The sequence below is a fragment of the Rhinatrema bivittatum genome, chromosome 13 (assembly GCF_901001135.1).
Source record: "Rhinatrema bivittatum chromosome 13, aRhiBiv1.1, whole genome shotgun sequence".
NCBI classification, from domain to species: domain Eukaryota; kingdom Metazoa; phylum Chordata; class Amphibia; order Gymnophiona; family Rhinatrematidae; genus Rhinatrema; species Rhinatrema bivittatum.
In genome coordinates this window covers 68547456-68569088 of record NC_042627.1, presented here as the reverse complement: position 1 = coordinate 68569088, position 21633 = coordinate 68547456, and the positions used below count along the sequence as shown (strand labels likewise).

The 21633-nt window shown below is 42.0% G+C and overlaps 1 long non-coding RNA gene across 1 annotated transcript in view; it reads right to left on the bottom strand.

The window, feature by feature from the left end:
- Nucleotides 1-21633, bottom strand: part of LOC115075193 — a 40108-nt gene that overhangs the window by 8437 nt on the left and 10038 nt on the right. The window contains exon 2 of the long non-coding RNA XR_003852460.1: nt 10768-10979. This is a non-coding gene — a long non-coding RNA (uncharacterized LOC115075193). The remainder of the gene's footprint in view (nt 1-10767; nt 10980-21633) is intronic.

The following is a 21633-nucleotide window of genomic DNA, read 5'->3' as shown; positions in this document are numbered from 1 at the left end:
AGCCTATTTTATACCATGCGCACATATGTTATAAAATAGCCACCTTTGGCGCGAGCTGGCATGCGCGCGTACATGTGCGCCCATGCACCCGTGTCACAGTTACCTTCTTAAGCTTCTCCACTGCAGAGCCATGGTCAAGAGCTTATGTTTTCAACTTCTCCCTCCCCTTTACCAATCACCAAGTCAGTGGAGAAGGATATTTCTACAAAGCTTTCCAGGGCTCCTTGCATCTTAAAGGTTTCTAGGATTCTACTTTACTGTAATCATTGTTCCGTGTATCTACGAGAGCTGGGGTGGCAGGTGCATGGAACAGCCTTCCAATGGGAAAAAGGGTAGACAAGGAAAGCTTGAAGTCAAGAAAACGGGACAAACAGAGGGGCTCTCTAAGGGAATGGCAGGGATTGTAGTGGATGCGCAGATAAAAATGGATTGTATGGTTGTTTTCTGTCATCATGTTTCTCTTTTTCTAATTGTCAAGCCAGTTTTCTTCTGCAGTAACAGGGGAAAGATGTCAGGTTGGCCCCTTGTGGAAGACTAGTGATTTTGTTGTTGTAAGCTAATTCGCATGACAACAAGTCACAGTCTGCCTCACAGTGCCCGACTCTCTCTCTTCAAGTCCAAGAGTACAGAAATGGAGAAGTGCAACAACAGAACGAAGCAGAGTCACAAGAAAATGGTTCATCCTCACTCAACAGTCGGTCCACACCACATTATCTCATGCCTACGTTTAGCATTTCAGGCTTTGGGATCATTCTTCGTCTCAGCATGAGGTTTACTCTTCCACACAACCATAATCAGAAACAGCAATGACAAATATTTATTTATTTATATTATAGGACCATCATCTTTAAAATATTTCTAGGCACCTATAATTCTTGTCTCCTTGTCCATAAAATGTATTATTATATACTAAGTCAGATCTTTGACTTGGCTGCTGCCTCGTGTGTTATGGTAAGGGCTGAGATTCGAATTTGTCAGCATCCCCATTGCTCTTGGTCTTTGAGTCCATGGTACTTGTTATAGGAACAGCTTCCTGTATGAAAAGCCACTAGTTTCGTTAACACCACTTCACATATAGCATTGATGATGGCGAGAGCTTTCTTAAGTCTCCCTTCCTATGGGAAGAGACGAAGGCTATAAGGATGGGCATCAGCCTAATGACCTGTCTGAATGGTTTGGAGTGAGACCTAGTACAAAGGAAAACTCATTCTTAAATCTCTGGTATCTTCATCGTAATAAAGCCCAACCACTATTTCCATATAGGTTTCCTTTGGTTCATCCCTTTTGCAGACACTGACCTCCCTCTAACATTATTTGAGCAATTTGTAAAATTGAATCCTTATAATGTGTGTTTTAAGCTTGTCTGTCTCAGCCTAAGCCTGCCCCACTAGCCAAGCTGTCACCAGCTGTGCAAGTGCTGACAGGGCACATCTGGGTTACTTCTTTTTCCCCAGGATTTGGACTTTGAAATGTCAGCAGTCTGGTACCCTGTCGTGTGTTAATTTTTCCTCCACCGGCTGTACAAGGGGAGTTAGGGGAGATGCAGTGCACAGATACGATCAAGCTGGCGGTCTCAACCTTGTCACCCGTTTCTGATCACCTTAAGCTGTTACTTTTGTTCACACTGTATGTGAAAGCAATGCAAGGCTGTATCTGAAACTCCTTCCTAAGTCTGCCTGAGAGAAAAAGAACCCATGCTCCATAATTATCTTCACATTCATGGGAAACATGTCAGTGGAGTTAACAATCAGAATTCATCATCCCTTTTTAAAGGACTCAAATTACAGGTTATTTGATGCTTCAATTCACTGCTTTCTATTTGCCTCATTATTAAAAAAAAATTCACTTTAGATTCCAGGCTGAATCTTAACTTTGGCTGTCTGTTTTTTTGCATTGTAAAATTAGGATTGTTACTGCCTAGTGGAAGTGGCATTTCTTTGAAAAAACCTGAAATGTATTTTGCCTTAACCAAAAAAATGGAACTACTGCAGCAGGAGTCAATGGTAATAAAATCATTAGTAATCTTTGTTTGTTGTATCCACTTATTGCTCACCTCCCTCCTATGAAAAGGTGAATTTGTAAAATAAAAATGTTGAAAAAAAGATAGAGGTATAAACACTGCCAAGATGTAACATTATCCTCACTTTATGTTCTGTACCTGGTGTACATGGGCAAACTGTTTCAGATTTAGTTCTCGTTTTGATGACTTCTGAATCTATATCAGACTCAGATGTTGACTTCAACCAAGACAAGAGCACCCACACTTCCCCTTGTGCCATACAGCCACATGCTTAAAAGCTTTGGGAAACCAAAGGCTGAAAGTTCCTCTTCCTTGCATCCCTCAAAATTAGAGAAAGAGATTTTTCCATGTGATCAGAGTCTACAATACATTTAGACATTTCACTACCATTTTGGTCATGAGGTAAACCTGAATTGTTCATTAAAAGGCTGAATCAAAATGTAAACCACAAGGTACCAGGTCAACAATGAAGACTCACCTATTGTTAATATCCAGCCTCTGCCAGTATGTGTACACGTCTACATTACCTAAGACCAGGCACGGAAGTACTTGCCCTCTCACCTGTTCCCCGTGAAAACATGGCCAAAAACTCCTGGACTCTAGGAGAGGTTTTCTAGAATAATTACAGATGGAATCTTTGTTTCGGGTTTGAGAAAAATGGCTATGGAATATGATGATCTTATTTCTAAAGACAATGTAAATTGAGTGGTTGCATTTAACAATAACTGGAACATGCAGAATTCTCTCAAGGGAATTTCTGAATCTACTGCCTGAATATGTTGCAGACTTCTGCTACATGCATGCAATATCGTTATAACTGTAGGACCTGTGCCACAGGTTGTGTCTCAGTGAGTATGAACGCCTAAGGATAGTGCCCCAATAGATGGGGTGAGCATGTTCTAAAGGAGTGTGACTGAAGCTTGAGTTTGGTGTATGAACAGCCGCAGTGAGTGGACCTGAAAGTCAAAATTCAGAGGAGATAACGGCTGAAGAGAGAATGGCAATGCTAGTAAAGCCCAGAGTATGTAATCCCACCTGCAAGATGTTTCTAGTCAGCGAAGAGAATTGCAACAGCCAGTAAGAGGGGGATTCTTCCAACACACACTAAAGCGAATGTGAAACCCTTGTATATGGTACCTCTGGATAGTATCTTTTTCAGAAAGGGAAGCGTTCAATAGAGAATGAGAAGATTTGTCCCTTGGGTAAGCTGGGGAGAGGCTGCACGCTTTAAAATCTCAGCACATTACTCTGGGTAGCATATCTGAAGTTGGGAGTGAGATGGATCAATGATTTCAATATTGAATAGTAAAAACTGTGATTCTAAAGCTCCAAGTCAAAACCATTGGAAGGAAGAAGCTTTTATGAGAGAATGAATTGTAAGATCCTTCTCAGGAAGGCTGGGAGGAGCAGCATTCTTTTGTGTCCTTCAGATATCTTGCATCTCCATGAGAACCCTACCTAGAAAGTGAGCAATGTAAAAGATTTGATTTCTGTATTGGAAATATGAGTTTGACACACTTGTTCAGCATGGGGGACCAAAAAACCCCCTGAAACCATGTACATGCACATTCTGCCTGTGTAGTAAATATTTATTTTTGTAAATAAAAATCAGAATAGTTGGAACCACAACTTGGACACTGCACAATTAGTTCTGGAACTGGCTCTAGCAACGCTGTCCCAGAGAGGACTTGGCCCTCTGCACCATGCGATCAACCACACTTTAAAACCCCCCATGACGGGCTCAGGACTTGCACGGTTACATAATCATGATTCACTGGTACCAGATTATATTTTCCCCTGATACATACACTGGAACATTTCATCATTTGCCCCCTGCCAACAAGAGTGGGGAATCTGATGGACTGGAGCTTATTTTACGGAGACCAAATCCTTTGTCTGTGAGTGAGATGTCTCGCTGACACAATTTCATAATTTTCGAGTGGCTTAGACACTGACATCAATATTTGCATCATGAAAAAAAATAATAAAAAAGGAAACAGAAAAACTGACGCATCTGCAGTAGTCAGTGCCCATAAGAATACAAACAAATTAAAGCCCAGAATTTGATCAAAGACAGATGTTTGGATGTTGCTGTGATCTCCTGCAGTTACCATAGCTATAGGCACCAAGGCAACTACCCACTCACTAGTAGTACACGTTCAAGGAAACTCCCACCCAGCTCTAGCCTTCCGGCTTCAGGGTGCTTTTGGAAAACACGATCACACAAAGCAAGCGGGTGAAAGTGGGCAAAAATGGCTCAACAGGCAGAATAAACTTTGACTGGCGTTATATGCAAGAACCCAGTTGTCCCTTTGGGAGCAAAGGGTAAGTGAAGCGATCGCACTGGTGACCAATGAAGTGAATATCTGTGAGCCGGTCTGTGACATTATGTTTGTCAAACAACCGTTGAAGCAAAGCTCAGAAAGCTTTCAGTATTCATCAAGTGCTTAAAAAAAATGAATAACTAAGGCACTAAAATCACTGCGGTATACTGAGAGAAGCAGAGAACGCCAAATTAACAAGCGGTCAGGTTGCACTTATGTGCCAGCAACATCCATGGCCTTTCTGTAATTGGATGGGGGAGAGGCTGGGCCAGAGAAGGGAAGGTGAATGAAAGCACTATAACGGCTCTTTCCGCAGTCGTAGCCTTGCGGGCTAGGGGTGGCTTATTCCTTATTTGCAGAGGCCCTTCCCACTGCTAGGTTAGCACCAGCTCCCCACAAGCATGGGCAGTGATTTTCCACCCTCTGCGAGATCCCATGCACAGGCGATGTGGCCCTTCTGAGCCCGGAACCATTCCACCACTGACATTAAGGATTTATGAAATAATTGCATCAGTGCTTGCTATAGCAATTCTGTGGCAAAATACTTTGGGGGCAAACCGGGGGACAGAAAACCCGAAATATTGTTTCCAAAACCCAGCAGGAAATATGCCACTGTTTCCTAACATAGCATACCACTGATAGGTCCTAAAATCCGGTTTTCTAATGTTAAACAGATGTCCCTGGCTTCTACAACACAGAAAGTGTCAAACACTATGGGGCCCATCCACCTTCTCTCTTGGAGATCCTCTGTGCCCGTCCCTGTCACCATCCCCTCCATGTGTCTGCAAACCAGTAAGAGTAGCCTGCAGACCCAGAAGGCCATGCCCGCACCCACAACCATGCGCTGTAATCCTGTAATCGCAGGAGACAGGGATCTTGTCCTCCAAGGAAAATCTGTGGTCAAGATCTCCATCTCACAACCCCCTTCACAAGCACATTAACCACCCCTAGGCTGAGGATTGTAGGAAGTCTGTAGCCACCAATATAATTGGACCAACCCAGCAATTAAGCAAATCCATTTTTCTGTTCACCACTAAGCTCTCAATGGTTGGCAGGGAGCGTGTGAAATGCGGAATACAAATCAATAAATGCCACTTTCAGCTGGCCTGGAACGGAATCACTTACTGTTTTCCGTTCCGGTGGAACAAATGTACGCATCTCACCGCATGCATCTTCAAACCCTGAAAAGCAGACGTTTATTCCATCCCAGCTCGGTTTGTGCACTGGAAATGAAAAGATCTGAACACGCCGGGCGTTCATTTCCAAAGCCATTTCCGCAAGTATCAGAATAACGCTGCCGCCGGGCGTGTGCTGCAAAAGCTCATGGCTGCAAACTTATAGCTATTAAGTTCCATGTATACAGCTCAGAGATGGACAAGCCGGCGTGCGCATGGTTTAAAATTGTGTGTCCATGTGCGCGCGTGAGCACATGGACGCACTTTCGCAAGTTTCTAAAATCTACCCCCTGGCTTTTAAAATTCATCTTTATGGCTTTTCTCCCATTTTTGTCTATGGGAAAAATGCTTATACCTTTATATATTGTCTTATAAGTAGAAAGGTGACATATGAGTAGAAATGCTTCCTCTCTCTATATGTATTTTTTAAAATGTTCTTTTTATTCAGTTTGGGGTGCAATCAATATTACTGAATAATAAGTGTATACGGGTCATAATTAGAATGCATAGATTTATATATGTCTGATGGATGCACCCACAGGATAGCATGCGCAAACGTTATAAAATGGCTGCGAACTGCGCGCATGCACGCCCGTTTGAAAGTTACCATCCCAGAGTGCATCTTTTAGCCACCGCAAAAAGTACGAATAAGTAAAAATAAAAATAAGCCTCAATATTTTCTACCTGCTCGCTATACTTCTTACTGAAATTAGAACAAAATGATCCCCAAAATATACAGTCTTGCTTTTAAAGTCATGCTACACTTTCTAGATTAACTTACTGAGTTTATGTATTATATTTACTTGGCTGCAATAAAATCTGGGCACACCTAAAGCGACAAATCTCAATAAAAACCCCCACGTCACCACCATCTGGACCAGCACAAGCATTTCAATAATTGGTATTTATTGCTGTAGGCGTAACCCATTTTCATGGTATGGATCTACTTTGGATCTCTTGTACTGTGAACACCCACCAGTGCTTTTTTTAGGACTGTGCTTTGCTTTTCTTTGCTCATGATTTTTATGTATATTTTAAGACAGATTCATTGGATGTGTTGGCATATGGCACTGCAGACAGCTTGTATCCAAGTGACAAAGGCCTTCACATTTAAACAGAATATTGGCAAACAGTTCCCTCTAATTACTTTTCTCAAAAGTCATTTTAACTTTATTTATTTTTCTCTGCTTAGGCTTCACTACTCTTGCAGGTTTCTACTTCGAGCACTGCTACTTACGTTACACACAGTAGGTAAAGCTACAGTATTACTAGTGTAAGGGCCTATGGAGAATGATGGAGGAAAAATGGCATTTACCTGCAATTGTGTTACCCTCCTGCTCTCCCCAACCCCTGGAAAAACCTGTTTCCTCAGCGGCAGAAAGACATTGCGTGCATTTTTCATAGCAGGTAATAGTATGCGCACTAGTGCGCACTATTGCACACTATGGAGTAGATTTTCAAAAGGGGTTTCACGCATAAAAATAGCATTTCCTGGCACCCGTGGACATGCTATTTTATAAATGTCGAGAATACACACGGATTTTCCATTTCAAGGGTACATTTTACCAGCAGAAAAAAGGGGAGGACGAGGGGTGTTTCAGGACATAGTTCAGGAGTATTTTGTCAGGGAGATGCAGGCACACACAGGAGATGCAAGCAGAACGATAGGATATGTTCTGCTTACTATATATTAAGTTAAAATTCTTTTCATATTTTTATGCCTTCTTTGTTATGTTGTTCTTTGTTATTTGTTATTTGTTATATGTAACGCTCCTAAGTGAATTTTGTTGTTATCATGTAAACCGGTGTGATCTGTATTCGTACTGGAACTTCGGTATAGAAAAATTAAAAATAAATAAATTCCCATACTTTTACCCCTGCCTCAATGACTGTCGAAAGTGAAATGGGGCTTATCTGTGGGATGCAGTTTTGGGATGGGAGGTCTGGGTGAACTAATGGGGGTTCAGGATGAAATGCTAGAGGGCCTAGATGAACCGGAGAAGGACCGAGTTTACTGGCAGTCTGGATGGACTGTATGGTCTTTAACCGGAAAAAGAAAATACGACCGTATTACACCGATCCTTTCTTCTCTACATTGGTTTCCTGTCCAATACCGCATTCAATTCAAAATTTTAATACACAAAATACTGACAAACCCAGACATGGTTTGGCCAGGTGCGTCTCTACATACGTGCGTGCCCCAGAGAAACCTGAGATCCGCTGATAAAGGGCTATTCGATGTCCCCTCCGCCATTGCACCCGTTTAGAAGAAGCCGGTTCCATCGCTGGCCCGAGGTTATGGAATTCCATGCCGGAGTCCTTAAGACTAACGACAGATTTTAAAAAGTCCCTGCAGAACAGCATGTGATATCAAATGTCTTAGTTGTTACTTTACCCAGAGTACTCATGCTGTACTGTTTTATGCTTTAGTTTGTCAATGATATATTATGGATGTTTTATTGTTAACCACCCCGATCTCCTTTGCTTGGAGGGTTGGTATCTAAATAACTGTAAATATATAAATAAAACGATTCCAAGTTTGCACGCAGTCAAGCATTTCCAAAATGGTATACGCACATGCTTTATAAAGAATCTGCCTCCGTGTATAAATTGTGGTTATTATGCGTACATGCTATAGTTTTTTTTCGCACCTAGAATTATACATGCGTATGTTGATAAAATAGGTTAAGAAAGGAAACGGGGTTTTTTTGCATTGGAAATATTTACACATATTGAAATATACATGTGTATTTTCAGAGCAGAACTACGTGGTATTTTATAAGCTGTAAAGCTCCCGCCACACGGTTTATAGAACACTAGAACAAATCTCCACCCGTCCTCTTATGTATAGATGCTGGACCATGGATAGGATTGAAAGTTAGTATCACGATATATATAGATATATATATATATATATATATATATATATATATACACACACACACACATTAAATCTCCTGAAAAAGGAAACACCAATTTGTTTTTTGGGAGTGTGACACAGAGAGTGACCAACAGGCAAATATAGCAAATTATATACTCAAGAGATCTATATTCGAAGGTTTTGTCCAGGGAACGTGCTTGTTCAGTAAGGACGGGAAGGGGGTAGGGTTTACAATATCATTACAAATCATTTATTGTATACTTTTTAACAGACTGATTTATAATACATTAATAAGAATGGATGGTTTTGCTACCAATTACTTGAAGGTCTCCCCCTCTACCTTTCATGTCACATTAGCACTAATTATTCATATATAATGTAAAATAACAGAGCCCGAAGTCTCTGCATATCATCTTGTCAATGCTATGAAAACCATACAGTCTGGAAAGGAAAAGAAATGAATTATCATGGCCCTAAAAATATCTTCCGCTATACTTTGATCCCAAAATTTTAGCAAAGGCAGAAAGGAAGTATCAGGGCTTCGTCTTACTGTGAAGAAGTCTGTCACATTGGGAATACTCAGTCATAAGGATGCGGCAAACAGCAAAGTCTTCATTCTGAACATATTTTTCTGAACAGCCTGTAAAAATTGGCAAAAATAATCGTCGTAGGCCTACAAGGAAGGATGTGTGTGTGAAATTCAGGAACTGCCAAATTTTGCCCTGCCTGTGTTTAAGGTGAAAAATTCTCTCTCTCTCTCTCTCTCTCTCACTCTCCGATTTGCTCTGCTTGCGTGTTTGTTAGTCTGAGTTGCACTCCAGGAAACGTACCCGGGCTGACTTTTCAGGACTTTTTCTGACTGATTTTCTTTCCTTCAGGTCTACTCTCGGTATCCTACCAAAAACTATTCCTGAACAGACTTAAGGGAGCAGGAAATCCAGGAGGAATGAGCCTCTCGGGGAGCGCATGCATGTAATGAGGGTAAAAGCCCCATTTCCGCACCTACTCAGGGGGTGCATGCATGTGACGAGGGTAAAAGCCCCGTTTCCGCACCTATGATGGCCTTCTGAACACCGATCGGCCTCACTGTGGAAGCTGCCGGGAGACGGCCTGGTTTTCCTGATATCCAGAATCAGATAGAGAATTTTCACGCCCACATTCCAAAAATCGTTAATCTGCGTACCTTGATCCCTCTCTGAAAACCAAACCTGTTTGTGGTCCTTGAGCGCTGGAGCTGAGGCCCAAGTTATTCCCCCCTTATGGGGCAAACAAGAGGGAGGCACCCACCACAGTAAGTAACAACATAGAAACAGAGTGGTTAACCAAAACCTTTTTTTTTTTCCCCATATTATTCTAAACTATTCCTTCACAGCAAAATACAGTAACATAGTATCGACGGCAGAAAAGGACCAAATAGTCCATCCAGTCTGCCCTGCAAGGTAGCATCTGCCACTCCATGCAGTTATCCAAAAGCCTTGTGATAACCCATAAAAAATGTGCTAGCAACATTTTTACTGGATGATGAGCCTTCTTGATAATTCAGACCGTGCTGCTTGACGTGCTTTGCTTATGGACTTGGCCTTAGAAGCAGTCCTGTGCTTTTTCCCTTATGTCCGCGCATAAACGTCAGGGCCCGTGTTGGTTATCATCTGAATCCAATTCCTCTTCCATCTCCCTCCCCCCAACCAAAGTGGAGAGTGATGTTCAAGTTGCATCGACAGCATCAAGACTTTTAGGCTAAGGGTAGTACTCCCATGTCTTCTGTTAAGGACAGCAACCACTGCTCCGTGCAGGTTGCTCCCATGTTTATCAGTTCCCCAGACCATAAGTCGGGGCCCCTCGATGGTTGGTTGTGGTCTGAATCCAGCTACTCTTTTCCCCTGCTACTGAAGCGGAGAGCAAGGTCATCAAGGGGACAGAATTCCCACTTCTGGTCCTTTAAGAGGTGCCGTGCGCTGCGCACCCGCAGCTATGGAGTGCATCGTGGGGGACAGGGGTCAGAGTGCGCATCTGAGCCGCGGCCTGCCACGCAGAGTCGAGGGTGAGTGCTGAGGCTTGTGGGGGGCTGCTTGTCAGCCATGAAACCCCCCTTTCTCAGGGGGGTCCACCTTCGAGCACTGCAGGGGTAGAAAAACCTGTCTGCTGCCCCGGGTCAGGATTCATCCAGTGTGCGATAGCATAAGCTCTAAGGCCCAAGGCGAGTGACACTCACAAAAAAAAACAACACAGGAGTCCACACCAAAAGGATTTCTTCCAAAACAGAAGAATGATTCTTGCACTTTCAATAAAGTCTAACTCCAGAAAATCAGTAAAAATAAAAAATTCCAACAGAAAAACAGCTTCACAGATTTCCAGACAATTACTCACGTCTCATGTCACTTGCGTACAATCCCATAGAAGACTCTTCCCACTAAGGCCTTTCCTTTTCTTCAGGCCCAACGATGAGCAGGAAACGTCTCCCTTGTCACCACCCAGGCTGTGGGCTTCCCCAGGATAAGATGGTGTCCCTTTAGACCAGGGCTGGGCAGTGCCGGTCTTCAAGGGCCACGAACCAGCTTAAAAAGGCTTTGGACAAGTTTCTGGAAGAAAAATCCATAAACAATTATTAACAACCAGGTAGATTTGGGGGAAATCCACTCCTTTACCCCTGGGAGTGGGCAACAAGGAACAGGTCTACTCTTTGTCAGTACTTCCTAGAGATCCAGATTGGACACTGTGGGACCCAGGATGCTGGGTTCAATGGACCCTTGGTCTGATCCTGCCCTTATGCAGCAATAAAGAAGAACGTAGGGTAATGTGGTTATTCTGCTAGGATGACTGTGTACGCATGTCCAGCAGGCTCTTAAGGAAATCATTTCCTGCAGTATTTGATGATCAGTGAGCACGCCTTGAGAAATAAATCAGCTAGTGGTTTGTGGCCCGAAAGCGGCCTCGACGAGCCATGCTTTTAGTAGCTTTCTGCAAACTAGCAGATGTGGAGCTAGTCTGATGTTGGGTGGCAGGGTGTGCAAAGGGCTGGCACGGAACCAGAGAAGGCTCTCTCTCCCTCCCTGGTGATTTTGAGGTGCAGCTCCTTAGGTGTGGGGGCATTTCTTTATTATTAGCATTTATTGACTGCATTCCAGATAAAAATTATTGCCCAAAGCGATTTATTTATTTATTTAAAATCTTTTCTGTACTGTTGTTTAGTTATGTACCATCACAACGGTTTACAGGGAGGCACAAATATTTAAGTTTGTGTATACTATTCTAACAAGAGTGCCCATAATAAAACATCTTAATTAAAATAAAACAGAAAAACATAAAACAACATTTCCAACATTCTCCAGTCACACTCTTTTCTTATATAAGCCTAATCAAATCCTCTACCAATCTGAGACAGTTGTTAATTGTTTATGTGCAATTATTAACAAATGTTAATTATTTGCAAACATAAATCAAATCTTTAATTTCTTGCGAAATCTAGCCAAATTTGACTCTTCCCTCACACCCCCAGAGGCAATCTATTCCAGAGATTCGGGATTACATTTGAAAATGATCTTGCATCCAATCGAAAATGATTGGGTGGCATAGCTAATTAACATCATACATTTCTTTGGCTACGTGCCAGCACCAGATCCTTGAACCTGTATCTATCCGCTATGGATAACCAATGCAGGTCCAACGACAATGGTCTGGCCGAAATTCTTCGAGATTTTCCCAAAACCAATTGAGCAGTCGTGTTTTCAATGAGTTGTAATTTTCGAATCACTTTTCCCTGTAATCCCAAAACCACTGCCTTGCAATAATCGAGATATAAAAGAACCAAGGCATAGGCCGCCGCATTAGTAGGCAGGTTGTGATTAGGAGTGGGGGGAGTGTGGGAGTCACATGTGGGATGAGTTGGCAGCTGAGATAGGGTGATGTGCAACTGTTTAGGCCACTGAAGGCCAGAACCAAGATTTTAAACGGAGTCCTATAGTCAGTGTAGAATGGGGGTGATCCTCTCAAATTTATTTGCATTCACCATTGGTCAAGCGCAGCACTCAATATAAACTGCAGGTACTGGTTGTTTTTTTGGAATCCCGATGTAGAGCGAGTTGCAGTAATCCCAATCAGGATACCACACAGGCCTGGATTACTGCGGCAAATGCAGAGCTATCAAAGAAGGACCCATGTGATGAAGTTGGTGTAGCTGAAAGAAAGATTTGGATACTGCCGGGATTTGAGCTTCAACGATGAAGCTTGGAGTCCGGCACAAATTCCAAGCTGTAAACCTGACAGCTGAAAGGAAGGGCTGTCACTTTGATGATCACTTCAGAGTTCAATTTACCAGAGTCTTTTATTTCCTATTTATAGTACTTCTGTCTTGAAAATTTAGAGGCCTGCATTCAGTACTATTTTTCAGCTAAGTTTGGATTTGGCTGGACAAACAGTGGGATCTGAAAATCCCACCAAGCTGACTGGCCCTGAGATAGTTATCTAGCTAGCTTAGGGACAGGGCTGGGACGTTCCAACATGGAGCCGGTTAGCTGGCTAATGGCCCTATTTGCTAAGCATTTTTTCTCCATAGATGCAAAATAGGAGATGCAAAATATTTAGTAAATAACCCCCTGAATCAACCAGATGAACCCTGATTTTCCACATTATTCAGCTAGTGTAACCAGATAACCTTAGGATTGTTAAGTAGCAGTCCAAACGTTAGCCTGATAAACTTTAAAATAAACAAGTATAATCAACAGCATGGGCGTGCCATGAATATCCTGATAAAGTTTCTCCAGCTAACATTTAGATAACAGCTGAAAATGGACCTCTCAGCTTCAATTTACTTTGGCATAGCTAGGCGGAGGTATTTCCCAAGCATTTATTCAGGTTGGCTATCGCTTTGTCAGAGTGTGTGCCAAGAAGGACCAATAGCTGAATGTCATCAGTATATGAGTAGTAAATGACCTAATAGCCTTTGATGATCTCACCTGGGGGGGGGGGGGAGACCATGTAAATATTGAATATTGTTAATGATAGGATTGAGCATCTGTGGTACCCTATAAAACAGACAATAAGAGCGGGATGATGCTGACCTCAATGAAAAAGTTTGAGAGCGATTTTAGAGTAAGAAATTGGACTAGGCTAGTACCAGGCTTGCTAGCCACAGGTTTTTAAGGGGTGATTAGTTTATCATATTTGACAGTGTCGAATGCCAGAGAAGTTGAGGAGTACAAGTAAGGCTCTTTGTCCATGGTTCATGAATCCTCGTATTTCATCAAGTACGCTCACTAATAAAGTCTCTGTGTTGGAATGTGACCTGAAGCCTAATTGAAATGAGTCCAGACATTAGTGGTTAGTGGGGGATCAGATAGCTGCACTAGTACAGATTTTTCAATGGTCTTACCTAAAAATGGTAGGTTTGAGAATAGTTGGTAATTAATTACTCAGTTCATTTAGGTTCAGGCTGAGTTTCTTTAGGGTTGTTCTAACTATTGTGCTTTTTAGACAATCTGGTAGGTGACCTTCTGTTAAAAATGTATTACAATGCACTGGAGGTGGTTGAGTAGTCTAGATTTGGCCTTCTTAATTTTCCAGGAGGGGAAGGGGGGGGGGGGGGGGTGTCTTCATGGGATGTTGTAGCTTTAAAGTTCGAGAGTAGGGTATCTATGTAGTAGTGAGTGAAAGTTAGTGAGATTGTGGGAGGGCGTGAGCCAGTTTTCTTGGATTTGTACCACTTCAATGACAGAGTCTAGTTCTTGCTGAATGTGTGAGATCTTATCGAATAAAAATTTAGCTAGCTTATTGAAAATATGCTTCCAATGCCAAGGTAGGGGATGCGAGAGGGAATCCTAGTAGCTTAGTTCTCTAGGCAAGTGTTTTGCCTAGTCACTTATTTTTTGCTCCTGATGCCTGCTGTCACCTGTAGTCATTTCTGTCTGACTGCAGTGCTGAATTTCACCACTTTGCATTTTAACCTTCTTCCCGTTTGAGTTCTTTTAGTTCTTAGTGAATCAAGGAGTGGGTTTGGGGTTTTTGATATGGCAGACTTTCGCTGGGTCATCCACATGGATGTCGAATCCTCCCAGGCTTCAGGCCCTGGGTTGTTCCAGAATGATCTGCAGTTTTAAAGCTAGAAGATTTTTGCAAAGCTTCATCTATGTCAGACGATGGGTGGTACACTACGAAGATTCCCCATTTAGGGCGGATATTGACTTGCATAAGTACAGTTTCTAGTCCCTTAAAGTCCCATGAAGGGGAGTGGACCAAGTCCCCAAACTGTGAGTTACTGCTGCTCGTCTACCTTGCTTGTTCCTTCTTGGAATATGAGAGGAGACGCCTTGGGGGCAAATCTAGAGAAGCTGGAGATGGGGGTGTCTGCATCCTTCATCCAAGAACAAGAACTCTGCATAACTGAACAGAGAATTAATTCTGTGCCAGGAGAAGGGGGTCGCATTGCTTTGTGAGCAGGGGGTATTCTTTGGCCTCTTCCTCCCCCCACCTTCTCACTGTTTTAACAGCAAGTGAAAATTAAGATTTAAATATAGAGTAGTGAATGAAACATTTTACAAATCCACTTTAGCAGGAGCAGTTTCAAAACTCTTTGCTGGCAGGAGAAAAAATGGTTGTCTGTAAAAGCACTATTGGAAATTTCTTCCATAAATTGAGAATATTATCACCTGTCAAAAGGCTCAATAGATACCTTGAAGCGAAATTATCTGCAATCAGTGTTAAAAGAAGGGCTGGACAAAACAGTTCAGATGAAGGGCCAGATGTACTAAGCATTTTTTTCCACTAACATAAAATGGGAAAACCTTTAGTGCACTTGGTCCTAAATTAGAACCTGGGAGGTTTGGATAACTCGAGTTGAAATATTGTAAGCAAAGCTGTGATTCCCAGTTTGGATGCACATATTTGCAGATTGGTTCTTAAACTTGTAAGTAATCAAAGATTTGTGCTACCTTCTAATCAACATACATCCAAACTAGTCCGAGTCCATTTGAAGTTTTCCTAAACAACAACACTCAAAGTCGAACTTGAATCAGGTTGATGCCTACTCTTGATTATCTGCATAAATAATGCGTCAGATATTCCTATAACCACACCTGGATTCAAAAAGGATCATGAGAAGTTCAGTCCTCCCTGTTTAAAAAGTCTTTCATGCTTCCTTTAACAAAGAAGGCCTAGTCCATCAGGACGTGGGAGGCATACCTGAAGCTGTCCTGGAACTAGATGAGGAATCGGGGGAGAGGGAGGGATGGGGGTGTTGGGACAAGGGGAAGGTAGGAAACAGTTTTAAAGGCAGGCTAAGAAGAGATAAACTTAGAAGGGGAATCAACAGAAGGAGGGTAGCAGCATGGGTCCTAGGGGAGGTTTAAAGGGGGCAACAGAATGGAAGGGAGGTCAATAATGATGGTAGAGTCATGTTTGGCACAAAGGACTATGTTTACTGAACCATAGCAAGAGTGGTCTAGGGAAGGCCATAAAAAGGGCCATGCTTAGCTAAATATGTTTCTCAGAGCATGGTAGGGGTGGCCAGGCTGAAATAATGATGTTCGTTCAGGCTCTGGTAGAGGCAGTCTGAGGAAGGGTGCAAGAGTAGCACACAGCATGGAGCGCTTGTTGTCGGATGGCCCCGAGGCTAGCAGCATTATACAAGAAGATAAGAAGGGCCATGCTGGATTAGATCAAGGTCCATCAAACCCAGCAACCTGTTTCTGACAGTGGCCAAGTACCTGGCAAGTTCTCAATCTGTAAATAGGTCCCATGCTGCTATCATATATATCAAATACATGTTTATACAACCTGTTACATGACTCTGTAAACCGTTCTGATGGCGAAACCAAATGATGGTATACAAAACATGTTAAATAAATAAATAAATAAATCACACAGTGATAAGTGGTGGCTATTTCTTAAGTCTACTTGATTAATAACAGTTTATGGACTTCTCCAGAAACTTGTCCAAACCTTTTATATACCCAACTACACTAACTGCCTTAACCACATCTTCAGACAATGAATTCCAGAGCTTAACTGTGCATTAAGTGAAAAAGAATTTTCTCTGATTTTGAATGTGCTACTTACTAACTTCATGTATTTTTTGAAAGATTATCCATTATATTCCACTCATGATTTTATAGACCTCTATCATATTTCCCCTCATGATTTTATAGACCTCTATCATATTTCCCCTCAGCCGTCTCTTCTCCAAGCTGAACAGCCCTAACCTTGCTAGCCTTTCCTCATAGGGGAGCCGTTCTATCTGCTTTATCATTTTGGTTGCTCTTCTCTGTATTCACCATGGAGTGATACAGAGGCATTATGATATTCTCCAACCTTTTCTATTAATTCCTAATATTCTGTTTGCTGACTCTTCTCCTTTAAGCTATGTCTATCTATATGGCTAGTGAGTTTGTTTTTAAGAATGGCTTCTACCATTTTGCCCAGCACTGACATCCCAGATCACCCCTAGAGCCTTTTTAAAAATCGATGTCACATTGGTGAACTTCCAGTCTTCAGGAATTGTGGTCATTTTAAATGATAGGTTACTGGATTACTCTTAGTGGGTTCATGCTTTAGCTCTTTTAGAACTCTGGAGTGAGGCCATCTGATCCCAGATATTTCTTACTCTTTAGTTTGTCAATCTGATCTATTATATTCTCCATTTCCACAAATATTTGTTTCAGTTGTTCAGTCTCCACCATTAAAGAATGTTTCAGGTGAGGGTATGTTACCAATAGCCTCCTTCATAAAGACCATGGCAAAGAATTCATTCAGTTTTTCTGTTATTTCCTTCTCCTCCCTGATCACCCCTTTTGCCCCTTGGTCATCTAGAGACCCAACTGCCTACCTCATAGGCTTTTTGCTTTGAATATACTTGAAAAGGTTTTTATTATTAGTTTTTGCCTCACTGGTAAGCTTTTTCTCAAAATCTCTCTTGGCCTAAGTACTTGCCAGTACTTATACTCTTGCCTGTTTTCTTCATTTAGGTCTGCTTTACATTTTTTTTAAACAATGTCCTTTTAGCTTTAACTACCTCCTTTACCTCACCTTTAAACCACACTGGCAGTCATTTGGTCATCCTTCGACTTTTTTTTTTTTTTTTTTAATGGTATACATTTTATCCAGGTTTCCAAAATGGCATTTTTGAACAATGCCTCATGCAAATTTTTAACCCTTCCAACCACTCTTTTAATTTTTTCCAATTATCATAGTCTTTCTTTTAAAGTTTTATACTACTGTAGTAGTTTTACTTAATATCCTCCCTCCAGTGATTATGTCAAAGTCGACTGCATTATGATCTCTATTGCTTAGAGGCCCCACCACAGTAATCTCTGTACCGGGTCATATGTTCCGCTGAGGACTAGATCAAAAGTAGCTGCCCCTCTTGTTGGTTCTAATTCTAGCTGCTCCAGGAAGCAGTCATTTATAGCATTTAGAAACTTAACCTTTCTACCATGTCCTGATGAGAGACTTACCCAATCGATACCTGGGTAATTAAAATCTTCCATTATTATTGTGTTGCCACATTTATTTGCTTTTTTAATTTTAGCTAGTATTTCATAGTCTGCTTCTTCATTTTAGCCAAGTGGTTGGCAGAAAACACCCACTTATATTTGTACTTACCCGTCACACATGGAATTTCTGTCTGTAAGGAATCCACAGTACATATTGTTTCCTGAAAGATTTTTATGTCATGCATCTTTTACATATAGTGCCACCTCTCCACTACTTCTGTCTACCCTATCACATTGCAAAACAGCAGATTACTGTATTTTTAAATCTTTAATTAAATTATTCAAAAAAAGCTTACTGGAAATGGTATCAGATTATTAAGTGCTCCCAGTCTCATGGGCTCTTGCCCTTACAGGGCTACAACCCCTCTCATGTACAGGCACTGTTTAATTACGTCACCTACCATTTCCATGTAAGGTTTTGTAATTTTATAATTTTTTGCTTTTTTTGCTGTGAAAAAAATCCACCAAAAACTCCCATTAAAATTATTCCAATTTAAAAACTCACACCGTACCCTATTTTTTATCGTGTGTAAAACTTTTTTGTGTGATTATTTATACACTTATCTCTTGCGTCCCAAATCGCAATCGCCTTCTTTGCTGTCAGCTGTTGATTCTCCCGCCCAAGAGGGACGCAAGAGATAAGTGTATGAATAATCACACAAAAAAGTTTTACACATGATAAAAAATAGGGTACGGTGTGAGTTTTTAAATTGGAATAATTTTAATGGGAGTTTTTGGTGGATTTTTTTCACAGCAAAAAAAGCAAAAAATTATAAAATTACAAAACCTTACATGGAAATGGTAGGTGACGTAATTAAACAGTGCCTGTACATGAGAGGGGTTGTAGTCCTGTAAGGGCAAGAGCCCATGAGACTGGGAGCACTTAATAATCTGATACCATTTCCAGTAAGCTTTTTTTGAATAATTTAATTAAAGATGTAAAAATACAGTAATCTGCTGTTTTGCAGTTATCCTCAAGAATTTTTTGATTAGTATTGTGTTGTTAATTTGAGGAAGTGAGCCATTAGTTTAATAAAGTTTATTGGATTTGGAAGAATACCCTATCACATTGACATAATTTATACCCTGGTATCGCAGTGTCCTATTGCTTATGCTCCTTCCGTCATGTCTCTGAAATGTCAGCAATGTCTATATCCTCATATAGTGTCATACATTCTAACTCAGCAGTCTTACTGTTCAGACTTCTTGCATTTGTATATAGACATTTTAGAGTATATATTTATTTGAACTTTCATTTCTCTTTATATTCACAGCTTGCTTGTTAGCAAATGATATGGGCAGTTTAGATTCATTCACGTGTGGGTGCTCTTTGTCTACATCCGTCTGGCCTTAAATACCACCTCTTCACCAGGATATTCTAACTTCCCTATTATGCAAGTATCTTTGCAAGATACATCTCTCCGAACTACTGGGCTTCTGGGCAACTGTCGGCTTTCCCCCCTGGTCTAGTTTAAAAACAAGTCTATCTCCTTTTTAAACGTAAGTGCAACTCTCACAGAGTGGAAGGTAGCCAGACTGCTGCCTCATTAGCGTTATCGGCTATTATCTGTCTGGTTTTGTGTTAGATGTTTTATCAGTGTGCAGTACAGCTACTGTAGGCTGGTGAAGGTGGGGATGACATTGTGCTATATGTAACTGTCATATTTTATGTTGAAAAAAACGGCTGTGGGCATTTTCATCCATTCAACAAAGGCTTTTAATGGTTAAATGTTCAAGAGTGTGTCATTATTCAGCAGAGTAAGGATGGACGGGGGACTGGGGCAGGTGGGGATATAACACAGTGTCAAAGAAAGGTACAGAATGCCCCAGCTATGAACCTTTTCTCTCTGCCCGTCTAGCTCATGGTCTCTTTGTTTCTCTGTGCTTCCTGGCCTCTTCCCCTCAGGGTCTCTCTCTCTTTCTTTCTTTCCTCAGCCTCTCACTCCCCTGCAATCAGGCACCCCTCTGTCAACAATGGTGCCTGCAGGTGTCCAGTCGAAGCAGAAATCTCATTTTCACCAGGGGAAAAGTGCAAACTAGTGTCGTTCTGTTAGTGGCCCCTCCGGGAGCACGGATCGCGGTTGGGGAGTGGAGGGCTGCTGCTGTTAATGAAGGCGGAATTGATCCAAGGTCGAGACGGCCAATGTTAACAAAGGGAAATGATCATCCGAGGATGAGGGGAGAAGTTAAAACTAAGGCTATGGCAACGTCCAAGCAGTTTATTTTACAACGGCAAGCGTAACATTCTTTCCTGTGGCATGGCTTTCAGAACACACGCCATCTAACAATGCAGCTTACCGTGGCAGCCCCTCCTTTATCACGGCCACATACCATATATATAAAAATAAAAATAGTGAGGCGGCCTATCGGTGAGATTCAGGAGTTCAAAAACAAACACCAATACAAGAATCAGACAAGCGAACCCTCAGATAATGCTAATTAAATACATTTTATAAAAAAGTTATTCTTTGAAAAATTACTATACATCTAAATCAAGATAAATCAAAATACAACTAGATACAGTTGCATAACAACAATTTTTTTCAATACGACTTCCTATTTCCCGTAGAACCTCAATAAATACTAATTATACACCCACTCTTGGGGCGAACGGGTTATGAGCACCCCAAACTGTTCGCAAAGTCCTTTGCAGAACACCGTTGGGCTAGAACGCTGAAGTCCTTCAGCTTGTTAATGTGTCGCATTATCCGTGCCAACTTTGGGCTCTCCTTGTGCGTTTACAGCTCTCCTCGGCAGAAGGACCTCTGTTTCGCCAGACACAGCCTTCTTCAGGTGGACCGTTCCAGCACAACGGCTTTGGTGTTCGAACATGTCAAACGACTCTCGGGAAGCGGAAGAATAAACAAGCGGGTCAAAGCTAACCTTCTTCAACATTATTTTCCAAACTCTGAGCCCTCCTTCCTCTAGCGTTTCTGTCCTAATTCTTGTATACACTGTGGCTTGCAAAAGTATTCAACCCCCTAAAAAGTCAGCAGATTTGTGTGGATTACAAATTGTTCCAGAGGGCAGGCTTATTGCAAACCAGTATGCTCTTAAAGTAAATTGCCAAAGTCACAAATCGTTACTTCTCTGCATTGCCACATTAATAAACCTTTTAGAAAGTCTCATCTAGATCTGTGCTCACCAGACAAATTTAGAGGTAGATTTTAAAAGACTCGCGAGCGCGCGGTTCCCAGCGCGCGCACTTGGACAAGCCAATTTCATAACATGCGTGCATCACCGCACGCATGTTACACAACACCTGCGCGCACATGCTCGCCTGATTTTACAATCGGCGTACGCATGCGCAGGTGGGTCGTGATTCGTGCACGCAAGGGGGGGCGATTTAAAAAAAAAATACGCGTGGCGACACAATCGGGCCATTCCTAGTTCCCTCCCAGTCCGCTCCAATTAAGAAGCGGAGTGGGAGGGAACTTCCCTATCCCTTTACCTACCCTTCCTCCCAAAACCCTCTTCCTTCCTTTTCTTTTGTTTTAGAACTTACTTCATCTGAAGAGATAAAGTGAGAATCCCACGCACCAGCCGGCTGCCAGCGTGCGCCGTCCCGGCCTCTGACCCCGGCATTTCCGCACGTACCGGGAGACGCGCGCGTAGCTGGGCCAATTTTCAAAATGCGCTCGGCACCCGCTCCGCCACACGCATATCTCCCGGTTTTTTGTGCGCGCCGGGTTCTGAAAATCTCTCTTTTACTGAATGACCTTCTGAAAGAAGGCTTTATCTTCTAAAAAAA